General features: G+C 46.0%; 1 protein-coding gene across 3 annotated transcripts in view; it reads left to right on the top strand.

Moving 5' to 3' along the window:
* Window positions 1–1,061: 1,061 nt before the first annotated feature.
* Window positions 1,062–23,606, top strand: part of KCNN1 (potassium calcium-activated channel subfamily N member 1) — an 89,921-nt gene continuing 67,376 nt past the window's right edge. For all 3 annotated transcript variants that reach the window (XM_080989002.1, XM_080989001.1, XM_080989003.1), the window contains exon 1: window positions 1,062–1,394. The gene's annotated coding sequence lies outside the window, so the exon portion shown is untranslated. The remainder of the gene's footprint in view (window positions 1,395–23,606) is intronic.

The raw sequence follows: 23,606 nt of genomic DNA on the forward strand, positions 1-23,606 counted from the left end.
TTTGGTTGGTAGAATAAAAAACGCATTTGGAGATAATTTGCGATGCCCCCCCTCCCTAGACTTCGCCTGCCCAGGGGCCTCCACAGGGTTTAATGCAACACTGATAGGAAGAGAATGTTCTTCCAAAAATGAAGTCCCCCAAAAGATGGTTGTTTATGTATGTTACATCTGCAGCTAGGATTCTCTACGCACAAAAATATGGAAAGAAGCAGAAACGCCCGCTAAAGAGGAATGGATAAGCAAGGTGGTGGGTTTTGCAGAACTGGCACAGTTAACAGCTAACTTAAGAGAAACAATGCTTTGTGGAAGACTGGAAACCCTTTCGGGATAATTCAAAGAAGTGTTTTTATACCATGAACCCGCAAGCAGGATTCGAACTATGAGCAACATAAAGGGAGTAAAGATTACAGGAGCTTTGTTAAGGTTTAAGAGATAGAAGACAGGGTTCAGCAAGGGGAGGGAAACAGAAATCTCGGGACGGGGTGGGGGCTCGCAAATCATCTCCTAATACATTTTTTATTTTACCAACCAACAATTTTAATAAACCAATACTCTGCCTATTTGATAGTAGTAGTAGTAATTTTATTATTTGTACCCCCCACATCTGTTGCCCCAGCCACTCCGGGAGGCTTCCAACATAAAACATAATAAAACATTACACATTAAAAAGGATTCCCTAGACAGGGCTGCTTTCAGATGTCTTCTAAAGGTTGTATATAGCTACTCATCTCTTTGACATCCGACGGGAGGGCGTTGCACAGGGCGGCACTGGGTCTGCCCCCCTCAAATATTTTATTGGGGGCAGGCAGCAAACAAAGAGACCCCAAACATATTGCAAAAGAGTTGCTATCGCTTTGGGGTTTTTTGGGTTGGCGAGCGAAGGCGCCCGCGGTATCCTTCCCCGAAATTAAAACATAACAACCACCCAGCGTTGGGTGCCTCTGTTTGGGAAGGTGACTGGAGTGTGTTGGGGGGGTGGACAGCCGCACCAGCAGCTCCGCCCGGTTCTCTCCCCCCGCCCCGCGCCTCTCCCCGTCTTCCAGGAGCGGATTCCCTTCCTCTTCCATCATCTAGGGATCCCCCTCTGCCAGGGAGCTGCGCTGCTCCAATTAAGAGAGAGAGGCGGGCTGGCAGCTTTTGTCCTTCGCTGGCGAAGGGAGCGCGAAGGGAGCGCCAGCCAGGGCGGTGTCAGGCGGACACCCCCCACCCCAATCCACCCTCCCAGGAGCTATATTGTCTGTGTATTTATAGAAGGGCTCTTTTTGGACCCAGAGGGAGGAGGAGAGAGGTGCAGTTATCCAGGAACCAGGCGCTGAGGCAGGTGCGCCTTAGTCTCTCCTTCCAAAAAGGACGAAGAGAGATGAAGCAGCTAGCCTTTCTTTCTCCTCCTCCGGGTAAGTGCGCGCCTCTATCTCTCTCTCCCCCCCCGGTGGCAGTTGCGCCCTCCCTGCAGGGATGGGGAAGCCTCGGTGTGGCCGCCTGGACGTCTCTGAAAAGTCCAATAGTTCCGGCTTAGCAAACCGGGGAGGTCTGCCGCGGCTTCCTCCAGCTCAGGCGGCGTGTTTCAGGTGGTGGTGTGTGTGCGTCTTTGCTTGAAGACGTCCAGGACTGGGTCTCCTGCGCGCAAAAGTGTCGTGGCTCGAGGGTCCGTTTCCTAAGGTTGTAGTCCTCATGGGGTCCCAAGATAAGGCGGTTTAAGGAGGGGATGGACACCTTGCCCTTTTTGGAGATCTCCAGGGCTGAATACTACTGCTACTTCTACTACTACTAATAATAATAAACATTAAACCGTAAGAAGCTTTCTTATACAGCGCTGACTTCAGATATCTTCTTGTCTCCTTGACATCTGGGGTTATATAGTTACTCATCTCCTTGAACCCTGGAGCGCAAAGGTCTCCCTCCCTCAGGATGTTGCGTACTCTCCTTCCTTGAAGGTTGCTAAGCTGAGGTTGGCTGGCCATCTGTCACTGAGGCTTCACTCGAGATTCCTGCATTGCAGGGGGCTGGACTAGAGGACCCTTGGGCTTCCCTTCCAACTCCATCATTCTGTGATTCTATGAGCCTTCTGTGTGCATCATGTGTGCTCTGCCACTGAGCTGCAGTTCATTTCCCGAGCACAGGGGAGGAAAGGCGCTAGTCCTCATGAATTTGAATACAAGGCTGATTTAAGGAGGGGGTGGGTTGCTGTTTGAAGATCCCCAGGGCTTGTGCATGCAATGTGTGTTCTCTGCCACAGGAGATATGGTGTGGTGTGTGTATCCAAATCACAAATCAGAGGGTCTAGTCCTCATTGATCTGAATATAACGGTACATTTAAGGAGGAAATGGGGCTGTGGCTCAGTGGGTAGAGCCCCTGCTTTGCTTGAAGAAGGCCTCAGGTTCAGTCCCCAGTGGCAGCACTGGAGAAAACCCACATCTGAAACCCGGCAAGCCAGTGACGACAATAACCGAGTCAGACCTGATATTTTTCCAGCTTCCTGTGTTCCTGCCATATTTGTTTTGGAGGAAGGGCCCATGGCTCAGTGGCCTTGGAATTGGAAGGTCCCAAGGAATGTAAGACACAAGCTTGGCCCAAGTCAGATGCATTGGCCTAGCTCCATGTGGCTGGCACTGACCGGCAGCAGCTCTCCAGGGTTTCACGGGGGAAAGCTCTTTCCTGCCTGGAGAGGTGCCACTGGAGAGCAAACTGATGATCTTCTGCATGCAGAGCAGGTGTCCTGCTACTCAGGCAGGTGGTTCCCTGGAAGGCTTGGGCAAATACCTGGGGAAATATTGTCACCTCTGCCCCAAAGCCCACCCCAACCCCCCTCTCCTTGCCTATGTTCATTAAACACAGGCACCTCAGATCTCCAGGCCATCTCTGTCTCTGCACCAAATTGCTGATATGAATGTGAGAAGCTGCTTTGGGGGCTTGTGAAGTAGGGTGAGGAGAGACAGGTCAGGATGCAGTGCGAAGGAGGAAAAATTGCTGGGGGAGTTAGAATTGGAGGGAGCTGGACGGCTGCGCCTCTTGCCATTGGACCACTCCCCAGGCCTCCTTTGGTTCAGGAACGTCTGCCAGGTCACACCCCCTTTTAAAGGCAGTTGTGGGGGGGCTGGCCCTGCTGCCTGCGATCTGCCTGCCTCTCCCCCACCTCCCCAAGCTGAATTTTACGCAGCTGTCGATCTGCTTTGGCTCTGCCCTGGACAGAGTTCAGTTGGTTAGAGTGTGGTGCTCACAACGCCAAGGTTGCAGGTTCGATCCCTGCATGGGACAGCTGCAAATTCCTGCACTGTAGCGGGTTGGACTAGATGACCCTCAGGGTCCCTTCCAACTCTGCAGTGGACCTTCGAGGCCTGGTTCTGTTAGCATGCGTCTGTCCTTGGACACGTTTTGCCTTACCAGGATAAGTTCACATGCATTAGAAATGCCTTAACTATTGCAAGATCTTCCTTCTTGCTCTGTAAGGTTAAAGGGTTAGGAGCTTAGATGCAGAAGTTGGTCTGTTGGGGTATCCAGTCACTGCTGTACCAAGTCTTGATTTTCTTCATCTAATAATTACTTGTCCCCCAATACATCTGAGGAGTCCTCTGTCTCTTTTTCCTGTCTGTTTTTCACGGCACCATGTGTAAGATTATCGAAGCCCTCTCTTGTTCAGTCAGTACAGCACCTAATTATTTTTTAAAAAAGGAAGCAACAACAGATATTTAAGTTGGAAAACTGCTCTGCGGAGAGGCAAGGCTGCTTCTTGATGTCATTGACACCCTGGGGGTGCAAGGCTGCCCCATGGCGTCGCAGGCAACCATTCTTGGGCCTCCTGGGTAGCCCCACCCTGACTCACACAGGCAGAAAGAGCTCTCTGCAGAGAGCCCAAGGTCGAGTGAGCGGCTCTTGCTTCTTATAAATTTCTATCTAAACACTTCCCCAAAACACAAGAGTGGGTTGTGCAAGATAGATGTTGCACCAGCCACCCTTAGTGGCAGGAGTTTGGGTGGTCACATTTGGGCAGGGTATAAACAATAAAATCATTATAAATTATTATTATTTCCATGTCACATACATACCCTGCAAAGGCAAATGGAAATCGTCTTCCATGACGTCTTCAGAACCATCAAAAGCATTTTATCGCTCTCTCCCAAAAGCTGTCAGACATCAGTGTGAGTTTTACAGCCCCCTAAACTGATAGGATTAAGGGGGGGGGTCACTCCAAAATGATTGTTTTTAAAGAGAACGTTGATATCAGTTTCTCTCTCAGTTTCTCATTTCCCCCCAGTCTTGCTTCTCCTCATTTTCACATCACTTCGGAACTCACTATTATTATTTAAAAAGTCCCCGTGAAAATTCACCAGCCTTTTAGTGTGAATTTCTCTGTGTAGACAAAAGCATCTTTTCTGAACACATTACCTGGCTGGAGAACGGTGTTGCAAAATTCAGAGTAGTGCAAATTCCCAAGCCGTCAATGTAAGATTTGGGGCTGTCTTCCACTGAATTGCAATTACTATGTGAGCTGCCAAGATCATATATAAGACCATCTATTTTGACAATATATATACATCGGCAATGCTAAAGTATTCTGGTGATACGCCATTTAAAGGGATGGACTGGTATCTGAATGCATCGGGGATGGCTAAGTTTCTCTGTAGTCCTCGTGAAACATAGGAAAATAGGAATAGATTTAGGCTGAATCAGACCATTTTTTGATACATGGACAAACCCACCCAGCCAGACCTACCTAAGGAGATGGAAGCTGGGATGTTCTGCATGCACCATCATAACATACGTCAACGTTTCCCTTTTTTTAAGGGAAATTCCCTTATTCCGAATAGGATTCCTCGCAAGAAAAGGGAAAGGTTGGCAGCTATACATGAGAATCATTATTGATTGTTAAATTTGTATGCTGCCCTTCATCCGTAGGGCAGTTCGTAGATCGCAGCAGCTCTGTTGTTGAGTTGTTGTTGTTGTTGTTTAGTCGCTTAGTCGTGTCCGCCTCTTCGTGACCCCCTGGACCAGAGCACGCCAGGCCCTCCTGTCTTCCACTGCCTCCCGCAGTTTGGTCAAACTCATATTAGCAGCTTCGAGAACACTGTCCCACCATCTCGTCCTCTGTTGCCCCCTTCTCCTTGTGCCCTCCATCTTTCCCAACATCAGGGTCTTTTCCAGGGAGTCTTCTGTTCTCATGAGGTGGCCAAAGTCTTGGAGCCTCAGCTTCAGGATCTGTCCTTCCAGTGAGCACTCAGGGCTGATTTCCTTCAGAATGGATCGGCTTGATCTTCTTGCAGTCCATGGGACTCTCAAGAGTCTCCTCCAGCACCAAAATTCAAAAGCATCCATTCTTCGGCGATCAGCCTTCTTTATGGTCCAGCTCTCACTTCCATACATCACTACTGGGAAAACCAGAGCTTTAACTAGACGGACCTTGGTTGGCAAGGTGATGTGTCCCTGAAGATAAAGTTCCAGTCCTCATTATTCCCAAACAGGGCTTGTTTAAACAGGAGCGTTTCCCTACCCCGAGTCAGATTGTGGGTCTATCTGTTGTTTACCCTGACAGGTAGCTGTGGATTTCTAGGGCTACAGGCAAGGGGCATAGTACTCATAGCTCAGTTGGTAGAGCTCAAGACCCTTAATCTCAGGGCTGTGGGTTCAAGCACGGGGTATGAGTAGGGGTGAAAATTGAGTAGGGGGTGAAAATTAGGGAGATGCTATATACTCCAGCAATTAGTTTCTAACCAGGGTCACCTCAATGCTCTTGGAAACAGTGGATAGCTGGCTCGGTAGAGCATGAGATTCTTATTCTCTCTTTTTTAAAAATTGTCTTTCTCATTCTCTCATTTTACGTACATTTTAACAAAGAAAAGCAAATGTATATGAAAACAATCTGCATTTATTTCAGCTTCCCTCCCCTCCTTTCTGCCATTACATATTTTATATATTTCCTCCACTGCATATCAAATTTATATCCAAATACTAATATCTCATTATTATTCTTTTTTATTTATCTCTAGCTGCGCCAGTTTATGGCACCCCTGCTAACTTTTTAAGTTGTTTAGAGTTGTATCTTCAAATAGTCAATATATTTTCTCCACTCAGTCATAAAAAAAGGTCTCTTATTCTTATTTCTTATTCTTCTGGTAAGTTTTGCTATTCCTGCAAAATCCATCAATTTAAATTGCCAATCCTCTTTTGCTGGAGCTGTTTCTTCTTTCCACCTTTCCTATTCTCAAGGTCATTGGTTCGAATCCCACGCAGGGTGAAAGATTTCTGCATTGCAGGGGGTTGGTCTAAATGACCCTCGGGGTCCCTTCCAACTCTACAAATCCATGATTCTATGGAAGTTAGACTTGGGAGTCCATCTATATTTTCCCACCAGTCAATTTTACTAAAGTTTGAAAGAAAACATACAAAGGCTTGTAACAAATATCCATTTTTTAAGAAATCCAACTTAAAACACTGATCAAACCAAAAGAGGAACAGGGAAGGGGGAAAGAAGAAGAAAGAGAAAATAAAAAGATAATGAACTTCCAATTCTTTGTCTGTCTGCTATGTATAGAAAAGTATTCAAACCATCCACTCCAACAATTCCACTTTCTATAAACCAATATTTTCTTCAGTCCGCAAGCCCAGGCACCGTAAGTTCCTTTTCCTTTCCACGCAAGAAGTCTATAAGGAGTTCCCAATCTTTAGTAAACATTTGACAGTGATTTTACGGCATAGCAAAGCTTTTAAAGGTGTGATATGTTATGATGTTTTTATAAATGTTGGAAGCGGCCCAGAGTGGCTGAGGCAAACCAGGCAGATGGGTGGGGTACAAATAATAAAATTATTACTCTGATTAAACACGCCAGCCTTGCCATCTCAGCTAAGTCCGATAATTTTAGCAATCATCTTGACATCTGCAGTTCTGTGGCCTTCTGCAAGCTTGAGAGCCAGAGGTCCTACGTTGGGCAAATCAGTGTTCTCTGGGAGGGTTGTTGCCCCCTGCCACTGGCCCTGATCCTGGCGACGTCACTGCCAAAAGATGGCATTTTGGCACACGTTCTCGCTCTCCAGAGGGTCGATTCCAAAAGATCCCACCTGAGAAACGTCTTTGCCCCTGTGGAGATGGTAGCACTGAAACAGCGGCACACGTCCTCCAGTCCTGTACTCTCTACAAAGACCTGAGGAACGAGATCATCGCCCCATTCGTACTAACCATCCCAGGGTGCTTAGCCACTGCCACAATGTCCTTTCTTCTATCAGGTCAAAATGAGCAGATAACAGCAAAGGTTGCTAGGTTCATAGCAGGGGCAATCAGAATAAGGGCCACAGATAGACGGCTGATTCAGGACTTTAAACTGTGCTCTTATACCAAATTTCATTTTCTGCATATACTGTAATGTTTTACTGCTGCTATGGCCATTGGCTACTGCAAATAAAGTTTTATCTTATCTTGCTTAATCAAATCATGATTGGCAAGTCAAGAACAAATCCCTCTCTCCCTCTCCATCTAAGGAGAGAGGGAGCGTCACCTGCCAGCCCTCTACTCTCTGCGGGGGCCCAGACTCCCACCACCACATTTCCGAAGCGTGCCAGCGCTTGCAGGTCTGGCAAGAAGGAATTTTGCCTTGTGGCTCTCCTCCACCACCTCCCTGCCCCCCTTCCATTTCACACAAACACATACTAATCGGGTCACATTTATTTATTTTGGAGAAACGTCTTTGTCGTCCGGCCTCACCAAAGGACACGGGAACCCTATACCCAAACGCATGCAGCAATTGAGCAAGTCGAGAGAAACGTGATAGTCCTGAGTTGAGCAGGATTCTTCTGTGGGGGGGAGTAGGAATTCAAGGCTTGTGGATGGCAACACGCCTCTTGCAAACAGCAGATTTGGAGGGTAAGGCCCTGGGGCGCTCGCTGCCACTTGCTTTTGTCGTCTCTTCACTCAGGACACGGCTGGGGTCTTTTAGCAGCGAAACGTGAGGTTGCCGAGGTCCAGATTTGCAGGGAAGCTTCTGGGCTGCAGCTCAGCATGCTCACTTTGCATGCAGAAAGCCGAGGGCTTGGTTCCCAGTGCCTCCAGTTTGTGCTGGGAGTGGCCTCTGAGTCTGAAAGTGCGGATGCTCCTAAGCTAGGAGGGCCAGGAAGTCTGGCTGTGGCATAGGCCCATTTCCTGCATTCCCATATATACCGTATTTTTCGCTCTATAAGACGCACCAGACCACAAGACGCACCTCGTTTTGGGAGGAGGGAAACAAGAAAAAAAATATTCTGAATCTCAGAAGCCAGAACAGCAAGAGGGATCGCTGCGCAGCGAAAGCAGCAATCCCTCTTGCTGTTCTGGCTTCTGGGATAGCTGCGCAGCCTGCATTCGCTCCATAAGACGCACACACATTCCCCCTTACTTTTTAGGAGGGAAAAAGGGAGTCTTATAGAGCAAAAAATACAGTATTTGGAACGTGGAGGACTAGAAACTTACTCTAGTTTTTTAGGGGAAGGTCAATAGCTCAGTGATGGAGCACCTGCTTTGCACATTTGTTGGGCATCATCTCCAGCCTGGGACTAGAAAGGACTCCTTTGCCTAAAAACCTGCAGAGAATCGTAGACTCGGAAGGGACCATGAGGCCATCTAGTCCAACCCCCTGCAATGCAGGTATCTTTTGACCCAGTGTGAGGCTGGAACCCATAACCTTGAGTTTAAGAGCCTCACGATCCATGGCCTGAGCTATCCAGCTAGGCTTCCAACCACAGTTGATGTAAACAGTGCCGATCTGGGCAGACCAACAGTGACACACCCTGAGGCAGCTTCCTGTTTAACAGTGAGGACTAGAATGTTGCTTTCTAAGGGAAGAGCTGTAGCCCTTGCCTGCTGCAACCCTGGAGAGATGCTGTTAGTCAGAGTAGGCACTATTGGGCTCGATAGACCCATTAGTCTGACTCAGTTATAAGGTGGGAGTTCCTGGGAGGCTGGCTTGAAATGATTCAAGGGCCTTTGGGGACGTGAACTCGGAAGAGCATGCGACTCGTAATCTCAGGGACATGGGTTCGAGCGCCACATTGGGGGGAGGGACTGGATTGCAGGGAGTTGAACCAGATGACCGTGGGGGTCTCTTCCAATTCTAGACTTCTGTGTTTCTATGAACTGTAAACTATCCTGATGGCCAAAACAGTTGTCACTCAGTATGGGGCAGCAGCCTATGGTCATAAGAGACAGAAAGCACTTTGTACATGCCTCGGAGCTTCCGTTCCATGGCCAGCTTGAGAAAAAACCCCAAAAAACCCCAAAGCCCAGCGAATGCTTGAAGAAGGAGATTCAAACCTGGCGTTGAATTGAAAAACAGCTACAGGTGAAACTCGAAAAATTAAAATATCGTGGGAAAGTTCAGCAATTCAACTTAAAAGGTGAAACTGATATATGAGATCGACTCATGACATGCAAAGCAAGATGTGCTTCTACTTCTCAGAGGTCCAATCTTGCTCGATTTGCAATCCTTGTTTTGCTGATTTCCTTGAATGTTCTAATTTTCTGAGATTGTTAATTTGGGGTTTTCATCAGCTGTACACCATGATCATCGCAATAACAAATCAAGGCTTGACATATCTCGCTTTGCATGTCACGAGTCGTATCTCAAATATTAGTTTCACCTTTGAAGTCGAATTATGGAAATCAAGGAACATTTCCACGATATTCTTATTTTTCGAGTTTCACCTGTACTTGCTGCCCTGCTATATTGAAAGCATACAGGGTTTTTAAAAACATAATAATAATAATAATAGAAATGCATTTGCAAAGAAAAACTTAACGCCGGCTGGGTGTGTTTTCCTAGGGTTGGTGCCCAACAATACGTTCCTCAGAGGGGTTTATTAATAGCACGCTCCTTTGTTTTGGGAATGAATGGCTGGCAGATGGTTTAGATCAGAGCCACGCAGGATTTGGCAGAAGCTCTGGAAAGCTGACGGGGACGGGAACTCCCAGCCGGGACCCACTCCTGGCATTGGGGTGGGGGGGCCGGGCAGCAATCTCCGCCTCCCCCCCCCCCCGAGAAAGGTGACCTTTGCTTGTGGGTTTATCTGGTGGTGCCAGACGCGGTTGTGCTAAACTCACAAAGGCTATTATTGTTTATTTGGAGCATTTTTACCCTCTGCTTCTTTCATCAAGAAAGGCTCCCAGAACGGCTCACATGCAATCAGTTAGAACAAGGCAGTCCCTGCCCGCACAGGCGTACAATCTAAAACTGATGCAACACGCAAGGAAAATAGACAGGGAGGGAAGAGGAAAGCATCAAACTTGGGCACCTTTCCCCCCGCCAATAATTTTTTAATTCATTTTCAAATTTATAACACGTCAAAACCAAATTAAAATTAATTTAGTACAATTAGTTCCAAACTGGTTTCTCACTCTCTCAGATGTATTCCGATTTATCCCTTTACATGCTGCTTCCTTTACAGGTTTATTGACAGTCTTAAAATTTAAATCTTTTTTTTTAAAAGCAAATTCCTCGTCCTTCGGCTGTCCCTTTACGAACTCCTGTAAATAGACAAAACAAAATTATATCAAATAACAGAAATTGAGGTTACAGTAATTTAAATCTTTCATTCTTCTTTCCAACTTTCGTGCAGTTTCATTTTCTTTCAGTCTCTGTCTGCTCTTAACCTGTTCTTAATTCTTGACTCGCTTACATCCATTAATTTCAGTAGGCTTACTCTGCGTAAAATGTAGCTGGCCACGATCCGTGATAACTTGTAACACAAACTCCCAAACTCAACCTGTCTTGCTATCCTTAGCTGATTCTAATTGTTTTAATTACAGGTTTTTTGTTACTAATTTTGAGCATTTCTTGCAAATTGCTTTAAGCTTTAGTCGCAATCAGTCAGCATGTAAATCTGGTTAAAATGAACAGGAAGGCCAGACTCCCACATAACAACAGAGTTAGTTATAAGAAAGAGAAATTGAGGCTTGAGAGTGTATTTGTTTAAAATATGAGTTGGGCAAAATAAATTTCCTTGTGAAAACATTAATTTCTTAGAAACATTGTAGTCGTGTTTTGTTTTTAAAGGACATTCACAACCCAAGGCTTTGGTCAGTCACAAGTGCAAACTTCAGCATAAGTATGCCTGGACTGGTCTGCTTATTTAACTTACATGCAGAATTCATCATGCGAAAGGCTGGACTGGATGAATCCCAAGCCGGAATTAAGATTGCCAGAAGAAATATCAACAACCTCAGATATGCAGCTGACACAACCTTGATGGCAGAAAATGAGCAGGAATTAAAGAACCTTTTATTGAGGGTGAAAGAGGAGAGCGCAAAATATGGTCTGAAGCTCAACATCAAAAAAACGAAGCTCATGGCCACTGGTCCCATCACCTCCTCGCAAATAGAAGGGGAAGAAATGGAGGCAGTGAGAGATTTTACTTTCTTGGGCTCCATGATCACTGCAGATGGTGACAGCAGTCACGAAATTAAAAGACGCCTGAGTCTTGGGAGAAAAGCAATGACAAACCTGGACAGCACCTTAAAAAGCAGAGACATCACCTTGCCGACAAAGGTCCGTATAGTTAAAGCTATGGTTTTCCCAGTAGTGATGCATGGAAGTGAGAGCTGGACCATAAAGAAGGCTGATCGACGGAGAATGGATGCTTTTGAATTCTGGTGCTGGAGGAGACTCTTGAGAGTCCCATGGACTGCAAGAAGATCAAACCTCTCCATTCTGAAGGAAATCAGCCCTGAGTGCTCACTGGAAGGACAGATCCTGAAGCTGAGGCTATAAGACTTTGGCCACCTTATGAGAAGAGAAGACTCCTTGGAAAAGACCCTGATGTTGGGAAAGATGGAGGGCACAAGGAGAAGGGGATGACAGGAGATGGTTGGACAGTGTTCTTGAAGCTACCAGCATGAGTTTGACCAAACTGCGGGAGGCAGTGGAAGACAGGAGTGCCTGGCGTGCTCTGGTCCAGGGGATCACAAAGAGTCGGACACGACTAAACGACTCAACAACAACAAACAACAACAAAAATGCCAGAACTGGAAACCAAGTATTGCTGATGTATCTATGAAAACCTTTATTAGAATGGTCTGGTTCACACCAGATTTCTTTTTTTCCATGTGAGTGCTCCAGGCTGTCACCACCACCATGTTCATATGGACAAAAAATGTGTAAAAATAAGCAATCATACAGTCAGCAGCATTCAACCTAATGTGATTTCCACCCTGCCCCCCCAACAGCTATACAATAAGGCTGTAACTTTGATTGCTTTTATACATTGTTTGGCTTCATAAGTATGCACTCAGGAATGATCGTGATAACTCATGCATCTAAAAATGTATTTTGTGAACCAGCCCTAAGATTCTTTGCGGTATAGAAGAATGCATTTATGAAGACATGGAATAAAAATCCATCCCAAAGGAGGCTTCCAAACTGGGCGCCAGCTAGAGGTTTTGCGCTACAACTCCCAACAGTTCGGGGTTCATTATAAAGACATGCTTTGCTAGTGTTGGTGGGAGTTAATGGATGACCCTTGGGGTCCCTTCCAACCTCTGTTTTTTAAAAAGGCCATCTGTCAGGGATTCTTTTGCCTCGATTCCTGCATTTGAGGGGGCTGGACTAGATGACCCTGGGGGGTCCCGTCCATCTCTGTGATTCTATAAACGCAGCCTGGAGTCATATGTCTGGCAGGCTGAACAGGAGACTTTGGATGGCGGTACCTCGGCAAACTATTTTTACCAGGGCATTGGCTGAGCCCTCTGGGATCAGCTCCCCCAGCCCTTCAGCCCAGCATCCTGTTCTGGGACGCAGCCAATCAGCTGCTCCAACAGGAAGGCCAAAAAATGACCAGCCTGTCACCTGTCCCATTCCCCCCCCCCCGCCTGTTTCAAGGTATGCTGCCCCACGAAACAATCAGGTTCGGTGTCAGAGCACGTCGGCCATAACTCACACAGCGTCAGTTAACTCTCTTTATTCCAAGAAATAAAACAGATCCAGAGGCCAGGCCTAGTGAGCGCAGCAATTCTTCCTTGTAGATCAGGGGTCAGCAACCTTTTTCAGCTGTGGGCTGGTCCACCGTCCCTCAGACCATGTGGTGGGCTGGACTATATTTTGTTTCTAATAATAATAATAATAATAATTTATTATTTATACCCCGCCCATCTGGCTGGGCTTCCCCAGCCACTCTGAGCGGCTTCCAAAAACATATTAAAATACTGTAATACATCAAACATTAAAAGCTTCCCTAAACAGGGCTGCCTTCAGATGTCTTCTAAAAGTCTGGTAGTTGTTCTCTCTGACATCTGGCGGGAGGGCGTTCCACTGGGCGGGTGCCACCACCAAGAAGGCCCTCTGCCTGGTTCCCTGTAACTTGGCTTCTCGCAGGGAGGGAACCGCCAGAAGGCCCTCAGCACTGGACCTCAGCATCTGGGCAGAACAATGGGGGTGGAGACACTCCTTCAGATATACAGGACCGAGGCCATTTAGGGCCTTAAAGGTCAGCACCAACACTTTGAATTATGCTCGGAAATGTACTGGGAGCCAATGTAGGTCTTTCAAGACCGGTGTTATATGGTCTCGGTGTTATATGGTTTTTTTATGAAATTTTTTTATTCATTTTATAACACAAGTAAATAAACATGAACAGAAAAGACAACAATACGAACATATTCTTGTCATATTCTTATTTTTCTAAACATTGTTAAGTGGGCTTCCCCAAGTCCCACCTATCTGATTTTCATTTTACTTCATCTTTAGCAGTTTACATATATCATAATTTCTAACCATCTTTCTTTTTAAATCACATTTAAAATAACTTCACATTTTATCACTTACAAATAATACTATTTTAAAATACCCTGTCTTCTACTTCTAACACTACAGCCTATATCCACTTCCAAAGCTATTCTAATGTTTAAATATTAACATATTTTTTCAAATATTCCTTAAACTTCTTCCAGTCTTCTTTCACCGTCTCTTCTCTCTGGTCTCGGAGTCTCCTGGTCAGTTTGGCAAGTTCCATATAGTCCATGGACTATATTTTGAAGGGGGGGGGGAAATGAACGAATTCCTTTTTTTTTTTAAAGATATTTATTAAAGATACATGAAAGTACAGAATAAAGAAAAAGTATAAAGTTTTAAGATATAACAAAAACAGTAAAAAATAAGAAAAAAAAACATACAAAATAAAACAGTTAAAAACACAATAATGTTCCATAACCTATCTTCCTTACTCTTATTTCCCCGGACCTCCTCATACCTCCCTTCTTTGTATTCCAATTCAATTTGTTGGTTCAGCAAATCCTTACCATTAATCTTTTACCCAATTGTTAACCTTTTTTTCCATGTCTCTTAAAGCATTACAGCTAAAAACCTCTTAGTTTCTATCCAACATCCTTCTAAAGTTCCTGAAATGAACGAATTCCTACGCCCCACAAATAACCCAGAGATGCATTTTAAATAAAAGGACACATTCTACTCATGTAGAAACACGCTGATTCCCGGACCGTCTGCGGGCCGGATTTAGAAGGCGATTGGGCTGGATCCGGCCCCTGGGCCTTAGTTTGCCTTCCCCTGTGCTAGATCTTGCCCCAGTGAGGACTGGAGGTTCCTGCTTTCCCACAGCTCCTTAATTTTCCTCCTTCCTAAGCAATCTGAGACTTTGCCTCACATCTGCCTTTGCTCCTCACACCTCTTCACATCTCTTCTGGTTCTGGGAGACCATCAGGGAGGGGAGCTGTCACAGCAGGAGGGGGAGACCCCCTGGCTTCTTCAGCAGCCTACCTCATCTCTGTCTCTTGCCCTCCCCACCTCTGAATCTGGACTGCTCTCTACCACAGACTCTCCCCGCTCCCTAAACCCTGTTGCCTCTTCAGCTTTCGACACTCCCAGTCTTCTTCCACTCATTGTCGTCCCACCACCAGCCCCCTGGCTCCGAGCCTTCTTCCTTTGGGGGTTCCCTTGGGGGTTCCCCAGCTGGTGCCTCCCACTGCTCTTCTGCATCCAGCCAATCCATGACAACTGCCTGTCTCCACCTCTCCCAGGTCTTTCCCAATCAATCAGAGACTAAGCCTGCCTGCAGCCAACCTCTCCTCCGCCCTTTTCATGCCTCTCCTGGTTCTGGCGGACAAGATGGGAAGGGAGTTTGTCACAGCAGACGGAGGAAACATCCATGACTCTTCACCAGGTGGACTCATCTCTGCCTCTTGGCTTTCCTCCTCTCCTGTTTCGGCTTCTGCTGATTATTCTGGACGTCTCTCATAAGGTCCAGTCATGGTGTAGTGGTTAGTGTGTCAGTCTAGTACCTGGGAGAGACCAGGGTTCGAATCCCCCCACTCTGCCCTCAAGGTGTGACCTTGAGCCCGCCGACATCACAGGGCTGTTGTGAAGACAAAACAGTGCAGCGCCTCAAGATGAGAAATTAAACATTTTTTTTTAAAAAGTGGTAGAGTCCTCCCTCCTGGTTCAGGACTCTACCACCTCCTTTGAGCACAAGGCCAGGCCAGACAGACTCTAGCTTGCCGTTGCGATTTGCGGGGTGTCTTTTCTCTGTCTGGCCTGACCATTCCCGGAAGGGAGAATCAAGGACCCCATGTGGAATTAATTCCTTCTTAGTCAGCCACACTCTGGCGAAGCTCATCCTGTTCTGAGTTCCTATTTAAAGAACATTTGACCTTTCTATGCATACCCTGGGAAGGAGGGTTGTGGAGGGAAGGCTGTCCCAAAGTGTTGCAGCGCACAGCAGATTGCGATGTGTGTGTGTCTTGAAAAACAAGTATTTCCTCCTGGGGGCAGGTGGTGTCAGTCGGGGAAAGTCCAATTATTATTAAACTGTTTTGTTTCTTGTTCTTCTTGGTTGTTGTTGTTTTGGCCAATTATATTTTTATTGCTTTTTCAAAAAATTTACCACACTGACAGCAAATTAATTCAAATTTAATACAAATTTAACAGCTGACTCCCTGCCTCATTGCTTCCCCAACCCACCCTTATTTTCTGCCCAATATTACATGCATTTCCAAATTGCATTTTAAAAAATGTATTTTAGCATTTTATCCTCTCCCCCCCCCCATTGTTAAATCTTTTACATGCCCTTTGAGAGCAGGTCTCAGGGAGGGTTGCAAGCATTTAAAAATTCAGAATTTTAAATGTTCCTGTTTGGGTCCTGTAATCTGATCGTCTGGGATTTTCCTGACCTGGCAACCCCTGACAAACTCTGCAAGTGCCCCTATTTTCCAGGAACAGCCCCAGATTCTCAGAAGCCGTCCCAGTTTCTGATTTGATCCTGGAACGTCCTGCTTTTCCTTAAGATGTCCCTGTTTTCCTCGGAGAAATGTGGGAGGGTCTGGAGATATCTGACCTCTGAGCCAAAGACATACGTAACTAGACAACCTTTAGAAGATATCTGAAGACAGCCCTGTTTCATGTTTGATTGTGTTTTTATGTATGTTGGAAGCCACCCAGAGTAGCTGGGCAAACCAAGTCAGATGGGCAGGGTATACAGTGGTACCTCGGGTTACATATGCTTCAGGTTACAGACTCCGCTAACCCAGAAATAGTACCTCGGGTTAAGAACTTTGCTTCAGGATGAGAACAGAAATCGTGCTCCGGTGGCGCGGCAGCAGCAGGAGGCCCCATTAGCTAAAGTGGTGCTTCAGGTTAAGAACAGTTTCAGGTTAAGAACGGACCTCCGGAATGAATTAAGTTCTTAACCTGAGATACCACTGTAAATAAAACTTCTTCTTCTTCTTCTTCTTCTTCTTCTTCTTCTTCTTCTTCTTCTTCTTCTTCTTCTTCTTCTTCTTCTTACTGTTACTGTTACTATTACTATTACTATTATCATTATTATATTGAATAAAGGTAAAGGTAAAGGTAAAGGGATCCCTGACCGTTAGGTCCATAGCTGTCAACTTACAGATTTGAAAATAAGGGACCAGCAGCCTTGAAAATAAGGGACCAGCAGCCAAAATAAGGGACCAGCAGCCTCACCTGTTCCAGGCACTCCAGTCTTCCTGTCCTCCTGCAGTCTGGTCAAACTCATGCTGGTAGCTTCGAGAACACTGTCCAACCAACTTTGTAACCAGAGGTTCAACTGAATAGAATCTGAATCACTTGCACCACAAGGCCTATGCAACCTCAACTTAAGATGGCTCCCCAGCCTGGCTTTGCACTGCAAAGTTTGCAGCAGCACGTGCAACAAAATGGCGTCCAGCATTCAAAAACCCCCTCAGCTTGCATTAACTAGCCACACACAAGGCATGCAAGTTCCACCCCCCAGTCGTTCTTAGACTTCTTATTGGGTGAGCAACACAGCCAAGCAACACAGTTGGAGCCTCCCTCCTCCCTGGCCAGCAGGGAGGGAGGGAGAGGAGCTGCTTCCTTTGAAATTTAAGGGACATCATTTAAGGGACATTTAAGGGACATCCATCAATAAGGGACAGCAGCGGGACATGGCGCTGGAATAAGGGACTGTCCCTTCAAATAAGGGACACTTGACAGCTATGGTTAGGTCCGGTTGTGACCGACTCTGGGGTTGCGACGCTCATCTCGCTTTATTGGCCGAGGGAGCCGGCATACGGCTTCCAGATCACGTGGCCAACATGACTAAGCCGCTTCTGGCAAAACCAGAGCAGCGCACGGAAATGCCATTTACCTTCCTGCCGGAGCGGTACCTATTTATCTGCTTGCACTTTGACGTGCTTTCGAACTGCTAGGTGGGCAGGAGCAGGGACCAAGCAACGGGAGCTCACCCCATTGCGGGGATCGGCAAGCCCTAGGCTCTGTGGTTTAACCCACAGCGCCACCTGCGCCCTCCATTATATTGAATAAGATGTCCCTATTTTCAATGGGGAAATGTTGGAGGGTGTGCCCTAGTTGTGACTGCCACAAAGGTTGTGCAGCTGTGTGTCTGTGGACACAGAGAGAGGACACAGACTCTCCCCTCCCAACACTAGGTAATAATAATAAAATAAAATAATAATAATAATAATAATAATAATAATAATAATAATAATAATAATTTTATTTATACCCCGCCCTCCCTGGCCAGAGCCGGGCTCAGGGTGGCTAACACCAGTAAAATTACAGTAAAAACATAATAGGGGGGGGGGGGAAACAAATTAAAATACAGGTTAAAATGCAATTTAAAATGCAGCCTCATTTTAAAAGTAGCCGATAGATCAAGACCATAAGGGGAGGGAAACATAAGGGTCAGACTGAGTCTAAACCAAAGGCCAGCCGGAACAGGCAAAGGTAAAGGACCCCTGGAAGGTCAAAGGTAACTATGGGGTTGCAGCGCTCATCTCGCTTTCAGGCCAAGGGAGCCGGTGTTTGTCCACAGGCAGCTTTCCGGGTCATGTGGCCAGCAGGACTAAAACACTTCTGGGGCAACGGGACACCGTGACGAGTGCCAGAATGCACAGAAATGCCAGTTACCTTCCCGCCGGAGTGGTACCTATTTATCTACTTGCACTTTGACTTGCTTTCGAACTGCTATGTTGGCAGGAGCTGGGACAGAGCAACGGGAGCTCACCCCATCACAGGGATTCGAACCGCTAACCTTCTGATCTGTAAGCCCAAGAGGCTCCATGGTTTAGACCATGGTGCCACCCACGTGCCGGGTGTGCCCTAACACTAGAACTGCTGGGCATCCAGCAAATCTGAATGTTGGCCCAGGATTGTGGAGCAACAGTCTTGGGTGTTGCAAGGAGGCCCCTGTTTTCCTCCGATTAAATTCAGGCTCTGAGTCTCCAGGACACCTGTCCCCTCTCCCCTTAATCACCTTCCATTGCCCAGGGAGCAGGCGTAAATTCTCTCAGAGAGACAGATACATTTATTGGCGTTCCCAGAGAGAGCAAAAGATTTAAGGCACCTCCTTTTGTGTTGGCATCAATATAACCTATTAGGGGGAACGACTCCTTAAGTGCTGATGAATGAAATATTTACCTAGCCACAGAGCAGAGAGGGCTATGGTTTTCCCAGTAGTATGTATGGAAGTGAGAGCTGGACCATAAAGAAGGCTGATCGCAAAGAATTGATGCTTTTGAATTCTGGTGCTGGAGGAGACTCTTGAGAGTCCCATGGACTGCAAGAAGATCAAACCTCTCCATTCTGAAGGAAATCAGCCCTGAGTGCTCACTGGAAGGACAGATCCTGAAGCTGAGGCTCCAGTACTTTGGCCACTTCATGAGAAGAGAAGACTCCCTGGAAAAGCCCCTGATGTTGGGAAAGATGGAGGGCGCAAGGAGAAGGGGACAACAGAGGACAAGATGGCCGGACAGTGTTCTCAACATGAGTTTGACCAAACTGCGGGAGGCAGTGGAAGACAGGAGTGCCTGGCGTGCTTTGGTCCATGGGGTCACGAAGAGTCGGACACGACTAAACGACTAAACAACAACAACAGAGCAGAGAGGGAATCGGCCGAGGTTGGGGTGACCTGGTTTCCGGAGTGTGTGTGGGCCATGGGCCAAAGCAGCCCCACCAGAAAGGCCTCGCTGACCCCTTTTCCATGCTCTTGGTATATAAAGCCATAGAATCATTGATTTGGGAGACACCCAAGAATCATCTAGTCTAACGCCCCGCCATGCAGGAATCTTTTGCCCAGCAAATTGAGCAACACCTGCAATTTATGTGGCTGGAACTTTGACCGCACCCACAACTTCCATTTCAAGTGCTATGGCGTTGCTTGAAGCAGACGTGGCTCCCCTATCCCACCAGAATCCTGGGTGCTGAGAGTAGTTAGGAGGCCGTAAGAACATGAGAAAGCCTACTGGGTCACTTTCCAACTCGCATTGGAAGGAGAAAGCAGACAGGGGAAAGTGCCCCCCCCATCTCTCATATCACCAGAATTCGTGGGCCTGCAGTGAAGCTGAAAGTTGGAAGATTCAGGACAGGTAAAACCAGGGGCAGATCTGCTATGAAAAGAATGGAACTTAAGCTTCAGGGCTCCTAATCTACCTTAGTCCACATTGCTTAAAAATTGTGCTTTAAAAACTGCATCCCTGGTTCCCCCTGATTTTAATCCACCCCCCCATAACTCGGAAAATATAAGGTGTAAGAATTTTTTCATTAACACCAGTGACTTTAACATGTGAGATAACCCAGTGCAGCAATTTAAATCAAAATCTGAAATGATGTATTGAATTGAATTGAATTGAATTGAATTGAATTGAATTGAATTTTATTATTACGGTCACAGACCAGTTCCAGCTCACTTACAATATCAGGAAAATCATAAATCAGGAATACACTGAATTGCAATTGGGTATAACAGAGACAATTCAGATATAGCAGCAGTTAAAAATATATATTAAATATTGAACATTAAAATATAACCTAAAATTGTCATTTAAAACATTAGTCATTTTGGTAGTACAGCTTGTTCCCTAAGTTTTATGGCAGTCGCACTTCCGGGGTGGCGCCATCGGCAATGGCGGATTCCCTCTGAACTGGAGGGACCAGCTCCACGGGAATCGGGTCCTTTCCGCTACGGCGAAGCGGGGACCCATTCAAAAATCACAGGCGGATGAAGCCTGTGACCATGGGACTCGGCGGGCACCTTTAGCGCCCCCCCAACCCGCAAAGGAACCCACTAACGGGCTCCGAAGCGAAGAGGGGGAGGTGGCGCAGTGCTGAGAGTCAACTGCTTCTTCCGTGGAGCGAAGCCGCACAGCCGTTGCCGGAGAGCGCTGCCTTTTTCCTGGGACAATCTGGCTTCTAAAATAATCACCCATGAGTACCTAAACTCGGGTAATTGGACTCTAAATAAGGACTTGTGAGCTGAAAGGAAAATTGAACTTAAAAGTCTACCTTAATTTGGCGCTGAAACGGGAAGGTCTAAACAGGAAGTCAGCCTTCCGTTTCTTTGTAGATAGATTAAAGCAAAGACATGGCAAACTAGAGCTCAGAAAATCGTCTGTAAAAGATTAACTTTCATCATCTAAGATTGTTGAACCCCCTTCGGAAGCAGGAGAAGAGGGGGGATTTTTTTGGACTGTTTAAACCTGCAGAAGTGAGGGTAAAGTAAAGTAACTTTCCACCGTCCTGATCCTGGAGCGGGGTGTTAGGACTGACGTTTTTTGAAGCTCATTGACCAGAGACAACGTTTTTGACAGATAGCTATAAGAAGAGAAACTTTGACTCCATTGTTCCCCTTCGCTTCTTAAAGGAACAAATATTGACAAAATATCTGAAAAAGGAAACTTTTGTTACTAGACTTGTCTTTAAAAGAAAGAACAAATAGAAGTTTTCCCCCAGAGGGAGACTGTGAAACTGTAACCAACTCCGGGGAGCTGGCAGCTGTTACAGATTACAATCGTGGGAACAGACATCTGACCTTGCAGGACAATGTATTCAGAAGCTCTGTTGTGTGCTTTCTATAAAACAAATGCCCTACTGGAACAGCTACATGAGAAGACGAATTTGATGGCTGATTCGATTAGAAATTTTGAACAGGCAGTGGGAAACTTTGAACAGGCAGTGGGAAAATATGTGGAGCCCACCCAGGAATTAAATCAGGAGTGTGCCCTGACAGAACAGGCCCAACAGGAACATGAGCTTTCGGATTTGACAAATGAACTTGGAAAAAGCCAGATTTGGAAAGAAAAAGTTTGGTTTGGTTTGGAAATGGGGGGTTGGATAGACCCCCCTATGCAGGGATATTTGGACTTTTCAAGTCTGGCAATGGGCCGTGAGATGTCTGGGATTATGGGGGCTCCTAATTTTGGAGGAATTTTGAAACATGTTCTTAAATACCACATGGAATTTAGTGTGGATTATGGAAAAGGGGCTGATCTGTCGAGAAGGGTCAAAAATATTGTTAAGCTGGAGTTCCCACGAGTGAAACGAGCAGGAGACAAGGGAAAATACAGTTACAAATATGAAGAAGAGCTGCGGAAGGGACATGGAAGAGACTTGAGGGCCTCGGATATAAGGCTGCCAGGTTAATGGGCTAGATTGACGGGATAATAAGGACTGACAAACCCGGGACCAGGAGGAAGGGACGCTGGATGAAGATTGGATTGTTTTGTTTTGTTTTCTACTACTAGGATTGTTTTTTTAAATTTGATGAATGTTAGAAAAATGTTGGAATGAAATTACTCGGCTTTAGTAAAAATGTTTAAAGAATTATGTAAGAATATTATGGTTATGAGAAGTTGGTAAAAATAAGATTTAAGTTTTAAGTTTCAAGGTTTTTTATAGTAAGATAAGATTAAAATAGTTTAAGGTAATGTAAGGACAGAATTTTATGAAATACGGAAAGGATTTGCTGCAACAATTAACAACTAGGATACAAAAAGGGGGGGAGGAGGAGGTCAAAGAAAGAAGGTAATGACAGTTGAGGATTTGAGAATAATGGATTTGTTTTTAAATGTTTGCGGTGTTTTGTTTTGTTTTTAATTTGTATTGTGGGATGTGGTTTGTGTTTTTCTCTGTTCTTTCTTTGTTCTTTTTTTTGTAACTCTAACTCTAAAAAATTTTTTTTTTTCCAATAAATATCATTTTTTTAAAAAAAGTTTTATGGCAGTCGCACAGAATTTGGCCACCCTTAGCATGATCTCTAGATCCTTGTAGGTGATGTAGATAATAATAATAATAATAATAATAATAATAATAATAATAATAAAGTGGCAGTCTGTTGTGGCTCAACCCCTTTAAGAAGGTAACGGTGGTTACCCCGACCTTGTTGCTTGTTGCAAAGGGTCCCCCCAAATGTAGGTCTGCCACCAGGTAAAAGGAAGTCCTTCTTCATGCAGTGCATCTTTAAACTGCGGAACTCACTGCCACATGAGGCAGCGACGGCCACTGATCTTGATGGCTTTGGAAGGGGATTGGACTAATTTGTGGATGAGGAGAGAGCTATCGAATACTACCAGTCGGTGAATCCCAGTTGCTGGAAACCACAGGAGGGAAAGCTACTCTTGTGTTTAAATCCTGCTCGTGGGTTTCCATTAATGGGCATCTGGTTGGCCACTGAGAGAATAGGATGCTGGACTAGACGGGCCATTGGCCTGAACCAGCCGGCTCTCCTTTGTTCCTACGAGTGGAACGGAAAAGAATCTGCGTTCCTTTGGCGGCCTTAACCCTTTTCGTTCCCCAGGGACCAGCAGATTAATCAGGCTAATAAGAGTAATTTATCCAGCGGTGCAGCAGCCGGGAGAGCAGGGAAGCGACCCCATGAAATATTCAAGCCTGTGCCACCGTAACAATAAATTAAGGAAAAGTAATTAAGCATCACAGCAGAGAGGAAACGAGAAAGCAAGGTGGGGCGGGGGTACAGATGACCATCTGACTCTCTCCGTTTGTGGATGCAGAATCCTAGAATGATATAATTTTGCACCAGGTTGGCTTGTGCCCTTTCAGGGCAAGAACTATAGAATTATAGAACTGGAATGGAGGAATATGCAGCTGGATCAAACCTGCAGCCTTGGCGTTATCGGCACCGCGCTCTAACCAGTTGAGCTACTAGCCAAGGCATTCTTAGAAGCCAGGGGGTGCCAGAACCATTGACAGGAGGAGTCAACCCATTATAGGTTTGTGCCCATACTCCTGCTCCTCAAGGGGAAAAACTGAGGCCTCGTCTGCACTCTGCATCTGAATAAGTATCCTAGCGATGGCTTCCCCCCCAAAGAATCCTGGGATGTGTATTTCGTTCAGGGTGCTGAGAATCACTG

Source organism: Podarcis pityusensis (genome assembly GCF_964106645.2).
Source record: "Podarcis pityusensis genome assembly, chromosome: 18".
NCBI lineage: Eukaryota > Metazoa > Chordata > Lepidosauria > Squamata > Lacertidae > Podarcis > Podarcis pityusensis.